Source organism: Cebus imitator, unplaced genomic scaffold (genome assembly GCF_001604975.1).
Source record: "Cebus imitator isolate Cc_AM_T3 unplaced genomic scaffold, Cebus_imitator-1.0 Scaffold58, whole genome shotgun sequence".
NCBI lineage: Eukaryota > Metazoa > Chordata > Mammalia > Primates > Cebidae > Cebus > Cebus imitator.
In genome coordinates this window covers 1,517,537-1,525,621 of record NW_016107373.1, presented here as the reverse complement: position 1 = coordinate 1,525,621, position 8,085 = coordinate 1,517,537, and the positions used below count along the sequence as shown (strand labels likewise).

General features: G+C 50.8%; 1 pseudogene across 1 annotated transcript; it reads left to right on the top strand.

Moving 5' to 3' along the window:
• The first annotated feature begins 3,500 nt into the window (after window positions 1–3,500).
• On the top strand, window positions 3,501–4,503 carry LOC108304877 (annotated as a pseudogene). The gene has a single exon (XR_001825444.2). The product of XR_001825444.2 is annotated as an E3 ubiquitin-protein ligase RNF5-like (transcript).
• Window positions 4,504–8,085: the final 3,582 nt, after the last annotated feature.

The following is an 8,085-nucleotide window of genomic DNA, read 5'->3' as shown; positions in this document are numbered from 1 at the left end:
AAAATACAAAAATTAGCTGGGCATGATGGCACACACCTGTACTCTCAGCTACTCAAGAGGCTGAGGCAGGAGAATCACTTGAACCGGGAGGCAGAGGTTGCAGTGAGCCAAGATCATGCCACTGCACTCCAGCCTGGGAAATCGAGTCAGATCCAGCTCAAAAAAAAAAGCGGGGGGGGGGGGGCTCCAAAATGTCAGCTTAATGTCTATTCCTAGTGCCTGCCCCAAAATGAAAGGGATTTTCTCAGCTCATTCCAGAAGGATGTGCAGGTGGCAGGGGGGTAAGATGAGGATGAGTAAGAACTTCAGGTTTATGCTTCCAATCCCCTGCTTTTGTGAGAGCCTATGCCTGGGCTGAACTCCAAGAGCCAGGGAGCTATGGAGGCCCAAGGCTGCTGTGAGGCAAGACGGAGGATGCAGGGTCACTGTTAATAATGATATTTTCAAGTGCTCATGGATGGTGCAGTTGCCATGGTAATGCTGATGGCGCTGAACAAGCTGCAGCCTCTCTTGAGTTGTGAATCAGGTTCAGCTTTATTTATTAAGAAAGAAAAACGGGCCGGGCGCGGTGGCTCAAACCTGTAATCCCAGCACTTTGGGAGGCCGAGGCGGGTGGATCACGAGGTCAAGAGATCGAGACCATCCTGGTCAACATGGTGAAACCCTGTCTCTACTAAAAATACAAAAAATTAGCTGGGCATGGTGGCGCGTGCCTGTAATCCCAGCTACTCAGGAGGCTGAGGCAGGAGAATTGCCTGAACCCAGGAGGCGGAGGTTGCGGTGAGCCGAGATTGCGCCATTGCACTCCAGCCTGGGTAACAAGAGCAAAACTCCGTCTCAAAAAACAAAAAAAAAGAAAGAAAGAAAACCAATGCCCCGACCTGCGGAGGGCAACGCGAAGCTGCAGGTGGAGGCCACGGCGTGAATCAGCAGGTGCGTCGGCAGCGAGACGCACAGCCCCTGGGCCTCCTGACATCAGCGAGCCCAGCCCACCACAGAGCCTGGAAAAACCCATGGGGCCAGCCGGGTAGGCCAGCATTGCAAACTGTCACCCAGGCGGGAATACACAAACAGAATCCACACTGCTGGATGGAAGCCACTTAATAGGGATCAGGTTCCATTTTCTCAGCTTTGGCTCAAAGGCCAGACTCAGAGGACTCTGCCTCTATGAGACTCTTCAGAGCCCAAGGAAATGGGGTACCCCCAGCCCAACCTCAGCAAGTGAAGGTCAAGGCCTGGCCCTGAGATGGCCCATGCTGAGCTGATCACCCAGCAATGTGACATAATAGGAATGTCCTTGGGGAAACCAGTCAGCCCTCTGAGAGCAGGGGAGTCCTGGAAAGACAACAAAGGCCACAAAAATGCTCTCACATGGCCTAAACTTATGGGCACACCCCTTTTCCTCCCGTGGGGAGGCCCACAGTAACAGTGACAGGGACACACTGGAATCCTCTTCCATGGCTTGGACACTGTCCCAGAATCCTAGACTTTAGGTATAGGGGCCATAAAACCTACTGGTTTGCCTGGATTTGCTGTTGATCCCATTGACTGAGCTAACCTAACCCCTCTAATTTCTTCCCCTTCCTGGCTCCAGTATCCTGGTGGGCCCACTTCCTAACAGCACGGGACTCCAGGCCCTTGTCTCCACCCACTGCCTTCATTATTTTGGCAGAATATTACAGTGGGTAGGCCAGTGGGTGCTGAAGGCAGGGCAGATGGATTTAAGTCCTCCTTCTGCCACTTATGTGCTATGTGGCTGAGCCTCCATTCCCCTCTCTGTAATACAGGTGTGATAATAATGACAGCACCACTCACTGGGTAGCTCTGAGGATAAAATGTGATAATATCTGCAAGTGTTTAGTGCAGAGCCTGGCTGGCACCTGGTCAGCGCTGGATAACTGTTTATCATTGTTAACTTCAGTTCAGGCTTCATCATATCCCGCCTGGACAACAGCAACAGCCTCGGAACTCCACAGGCTGGTCTTGCTCACCCCCAATCTGCTGTCCACACCACAGCAGAGGGGTTGATCTAAAATGCATCTGATCGTGTCATTATCCTCCTTAAATTCAAACAGTGGGGCCAGGCATGGTGGCTTACACCTGTAATCCCAGCACTTTGGGAGGCCAAGGCAGGAGAATCACTGGAGGCCAGGAGTTCGAGACCAGCATGGCCAACATAGTGAAACTAAAAATACAAAAATGAGCTAAGCATGGTGGCACGAGCCTGTAATCCCAGCTACTCGGGAGGCTGAAGCAGAATGGATTGAACCTGAGAGGTGGAGGTTGCAGTGAGCTGAGATTGCACCACTGCACTCCAGCCTGGGCAACAGAGTATGACTCTGTTTCAAAAAAAAAAAAAAAAAAAAATTGAACAGTGGCTTCCATTTGCCTTCAGGATAACTTGTAGGATTTCTTAGAGTGCCTAAGGGCCCTGACCATCTAGCCCCTGGCTACCCTCTCCAGCCCTGTTATCTTCCTACACCCTCCCGTCCTTAAGTTTCGGCCACATACAACCATTAGCAGCATCTCCAAGGTGCCAGGCTCTGCCATACCCCCAGGATTTTTGCCATGTTCTTCCCTTTACCCAGAATGCCCTTTTTCTTTTTGTCCAGCTAGAAAACACTTGCTCATCCTTCAAGACCACGTCAAGATCCCTCTATACTATGAAATTTTCTTGTCCTCTCCTCAAGAGCAGAGTAGATCGTTGCCCTCTCGAGCCACTTTGGTACTTTCTATAAAGGTATTTATGGCTGGGTGCAGTGGCTCACACCTGTAATCTCAACACTTTCGGAGGCTGGAGAATTGCCTGAGGCCAGGAGTTCAAGATAAGCCTGAACCACATAGCAAGTACAGAAAAAATTTTAACGGAAAAATTTTTAAAAATTAGCCAGGCATGGTGGTGCAGGCCTATAGTCCCAGCTGCTCAGGAGGCTGAGGTGGGAGGATCGGTTGAACCCAGGAGTTGAAGTGAGCCATGACTGTACCACTGCATCCTGGCCTGGGTGACAGAGCAAGACCCTGTCTCAAAAAAAAAAAAAAAAAAAAATTACCATCCATGCCTGTGACACTTTCAGCTTCTTGAGGGTAGCATTGATTCAAATGTCTGTACCCCTAGAACATACATGTATGCTGTCACATTAACGAGAGATGACTGTGACTCAGTGAATGAATGAATGAAAACAAAAACTCCATTTATAGCCATTTATAGAAGAGGAAACTGAGGCCCAGATAGGAGGGCCAGGCATGGTGGCGCACGCCTGTAATCCGAGCTACCTGGGAAGCTGAGGCAGGAGAATCACTTGAACTTGAGGCGGAGGTTGCAGTGAGCCAAGATTGCTCCACTGCACTCCAGCCTTGGTGAGAAGAGTGAAACTCGGAAGGAAGGGAGGGAGGGAGAGAAGGAGGGGAGGGAGGGAAATGACTGAGCCTCTAAGCAGCCAGGTTAAGAGCCCTGCATGGGAGTAAGGACAGATGAAATCTCAGAGCAGATTTGGGGGGACTGAAGGGTACGTGGGGCGAAACAAAACCTGCAATGGCAGCAGCGGAGGAGGAGGACGGGAGCCCCGAAGGGCCAAATCGCGAGCGGGGCGGGGCGGGCGCGACCTTCGAATGTAATATATCTTTGGAGACTGCCCGGGAAGCCGTGGTCAGTGTGTGTGGCCACCTGTACTGTTGACCATGTCTTCATCAGTGGCTGGAGACACAGCCAGAGCGGCAGGAGTGTCCAGTGTGTAAAGCTGGGATCAGCAGAGAGAAGGTTGTCCCGCTTTATGGGCGAGGGAGCCAGAAGCCTCAGGATCCCAGATTAAAAACTCCACCGCGTCCCCAGGGCCAGAGACCAGCTCCAGAGAGCAGAGGGGGATTCCAGCCATTTGGTGATACCGGGGGCTTCCACTTCTCATTTGGTGTTGGTGCTTTTCCCTTTGGTTTTTTCACCACCGTCTTCAATATCCATGAGCCTTTCCGCCGGGGCACGGGTGTGGATCTGGGACAGGGTCACCCGGCCTCCAGCTGGCAGGATTCCCTCTTCCTGTTTCTCGCCATCTTCTTTTTTTGGCTGCTCAGTATTTGAGCTATTGACTCCTTCCTGCCCACCTCCAGCCAGAGGAGAATCAGTATTGGGGGTCCCTGCTGACCCTTCCTTACTCCTGGACCCCCTTGACCCTCTATTTCTGTTGGCTAAGGCCAGCCCTGGCCATTCTGCAGGACATGTCGACATAGAATGGGAGAGTCTTCTGCTCAGAGGCTCACATAGTAATATTGTAATTCTCTGCCCTGGGGGAGGAGGATGGACTGAGAGAATGTCTTTCTCCTCTTCTGAGTCTGCTTTCCCTGATTTCTTGATTTGATCTTGAAAGGTGGGCAAGGATCCCTCTGACACTCCCCTACTCCCATCTTACTGATTTAATTTTTCACTCCCCAGAGTCTAATATGGATTCTGACTCTTAAGTGCTTCCTCTTCCTCACTTCCTCCTTTAATATAAATTCAATGAAAAAGGTGAAACATAAAAGAAAGAAAGAAAGAAATCTGAGAGCAGAGCATTTTTTGATGCTTCACACCACACAAGCCCACTACACGCTAGGGCTCTTGTGATCCTCACCAGGCAGGGCCGCACAAACAAGACATGTGTTGTTTTCTCCCCCACTTTTGGATGAACAAACTGAGACTCAGATTTAAATGACTCCCCAGGTCGGTAGAAGAACCAGAACTGAATCCATCACTTCCCAAGCATTGGGCATGTAGCCTCTGCCAGGCTCTCTGCTGGGCACAGTGTATACTGAGGCAGACAGAACACAGTCCCTGCCCCTCTAGGTGGCCAACTGCATAATGGCAAAAGCACAGTTTCTCAAGTCAGACAGAATCTGTGTTTGAATCTCAACTTTCCCACTGACTAGCCTTGGGAGCCTGAGCTGGTTCCTAACCTCCACAATTCATGTCTTGAGTCTCAGATTCAAAACATAACCTAGATCAAACCAGCCTCATGCTCAAACCCTCCAAAGGCATCAGCTTGGAGTAAAATCCATCTGTGACCCAGTCCCTGCTCCCGTATCCAGCTCATTTCCTATTTCTGTTCACCTCTCTTCCCATCCTCGGACGCACTGGCTCCTGGCTAGATCTGGAGCAAGACAGGCACCTCCAACCTCTGACCTTTGCCCTTATTTTCCCTCTCCTGGATGTACTTTCTCCAGATGGACACATGGCTAACTTCTTCCTGCCACTCAGGTCTCCAGCTTCTCACAGAGGCCATCCCTGGCCAGATGCAGTGGCTCATGTACTTGGGAGTAGTCCCAGCACTTGGGGGACCGAGGTGGGCAGATGGCTTGAGCCCAGGAGTTCGAGACCAGCCTGGGCAATATGGTGAAACCCCATCTCTACAAAAAATACAAAAATTAGCCAGTCATGGGCCAGGGATGGTGGCTCACACATGTAATGTCAGCACTTTAGAAGACAGGCAGATCACTTGAGGTCAGAAGTTTGAGACCAGCCTGGCCAACATGGCAAAACCCTGTCTCTACTAAAAATACAAAAATTAGCTGGGCATGGTGGCCCATGCCTGTAGCCCCAGCTACTTGGGAGGCTGAGGCACAAGAATCACTTAAAGCCAAAAGGCAGAGGTTGCAGTGAGCCAAGATTGCACCACTGCACTGCAGCCTGGGCAACAGAGCGAGAAACTCCCTTTCAAAAAAACAAAAAAACAAAAACCCAGGCACAGTAGCACATGTCTATAGACCCAGCTATTCAGGAGGCTGAGGTGTGAGAATTGCTTGAGCCCAGGAGGTTGAGGCTGCAGTGAGCTGTGATCGTGTTACTATACTCCCCCCTGGGCAACAGAGTGAGACCCTGCCTCAGGAAAGAAAAAAAAAAGCCCATCACTGACCATGGCATCCAAAACGGTAGCCCTGTCACTATCAACTGTACTTTTCTTCAAAGCACTATCTCTATATTATACAACCTGATACTACCTGTATTTGACATTTGTTAATGACCTGTCTCTCCCACTAGTACCTAACGGTACAGATACACCATTTTGTTTACTCCTCGGTGCCTAGAACAGTGCCTGGCACGTAGTGGGAGCTCAATAAATTTTTGTTATACAAATAAGTCAATGACTTTCCTCCCTTTTGAAATGATACATATAGCTACATAGAATTAAATGATGTTGGCTCGGAGCAGTGGCTCATCCCTGAAATCACAGCACTTTGGGAGGCTGAGGCAGGCGAATCACTTGAGATCAGGAGTTCAAGACTAGCCTGGCCAACATGGCAAAACCCTGTCTCTACTAAAAATACAAAAATTAACCAGACGCGGTGGCAGGCCCTGTAATCCCAGCTACTTGGGAGGCTAAGGCAGGAGAATCACTTGAACCTGGGAGGCAGAGGTTGTAGTGAGCCAAGATCGCACCACTGCACTCCAGCCTGGGCAACAGAGTGAGGCTCCATTCTAAAAAAAAAAAAAAAAAACTTATTAAAAAGAGAATTAAATGATGTCATACATGGAGGACGCCTTGCCTGGTGCAGGAGCTTCATCAGCACGCAATAATGGTCGCTGCTTTATTGTCATCGTTCTTGCTGTTGTTGTTTTGGTGCTCACCAGCTCATGGGGGAGACCGGTGTAATTTGTGATAATAATAAAGCTCTTGGGCCGGGCGCGGTGGCTCACACCTGTAATCCCAGCACTTTGGGAGGCCGAGGCGGGTGGATCACGAGGTCAGGAGATCAAGACCATCCTGGCCAGCATGGTGAAACCCCATCTCTACTAAATACAAAAAATTAGCCAGGCGTGGTGGTGCCTGCCTGTAGTCCCAGCTACTTGGGAGGCTGAGGCAAGGGAATCACTTGAACCTGGGAAGTGGAGATTGCAGTGAGCTAACACTACTACACTCCAGCCTGGGCAACACAGCAAGACTGTCTCAAAAATAATAATAATAATAATAATAATCTTATTCCTGAGACTTCTGCTCCACTTTGAGGTGTGGGCAGCAGCCCCTCCATCTGCCTGAACAGCAGGACCTGAAACTTTTATCTGGACTGCCAAGGTCACCCTCTGGGTCTGGCCCTGATGGTGGGAGACCTCTCTCTGGGGCCTGCCTGGGCTGGGGGTAGTGGGCAGAGCCCAGCCCAGGCCTCAGAAACCCGTGATTTCCCCCCAGAGCAGGCCCCACATCAAAGACAATCTCAGAGGGGCGAGGCCTCAGGATAAATGGAAGATTAAAGAAGGCTCAGTCTCCACAAGGCCACAGGGAGAGGCGGCCAGCAGGCGACCACAGCGGGGAGGCCCCGACACAGCCCTGGCAGTGGCCATCTTGGGGGATAAGAGAAGAGAAGGAGGTCCAGTCCTTGGCAAGGGGAGCCAGGAGGACACCTTAGCATAGGGGGTACTCCTTCTGATTAAATCTGGATGCAGGGCTCCATTCCATGCCAGCTTCTTAACCCTTTCCCAGCCAGGAGGCAGCAGGGAGCTCAGGATAGGAAGCCCTGGGCCTGTCTTCAAGAGACTTGGTTTGGTCATTGGGGTTTGCTCTCTCCAGCAAGGGAGCCTGTAATGAGGACCTCCTGGCCCCGGTCTTCCTCCCCAGGGAAGGTCTGTAATTAGTGCAGGAGGCAAGGCTGGGGAAGCGCAAACAATGTCATTTGAACCAGGATGAGACAGGGCTCAATTGCTAGTCTGTACTTTTTTATTTTCCTGGTGCCATTTCATATACAAAACTCCAGCAAACTTAACCCTTTCCTGGGGCCCAGATGCCAGAGTTTCAGCTGGACATAGCATCCATTCCTGTGCCTAAAGTGCGCCATGCTTACCTGTACCACAAACACCCCAGTACAGGTAAGCCATGGTTTCAGACTTCCTCAACACCAGCCAATCTATCATCCAACCAGCCTTTGCCAAATGCCACCAGATGCCAAGCACCAAGGGGAGGGGACCCAAGGGAAAGTCTCCCTTTCTGTTAACAAGGAGCTGACGATCCCTCTGAGCAGCGGGGGAATGCATACTCGAAACAGGTGGCAGGCAATGGAAGGGAAAGTGGACGCTGCTGAGGACCAGCATAGGGCAGGGAAGGAAGCCGGGTGGAGGCAGAGTACAAA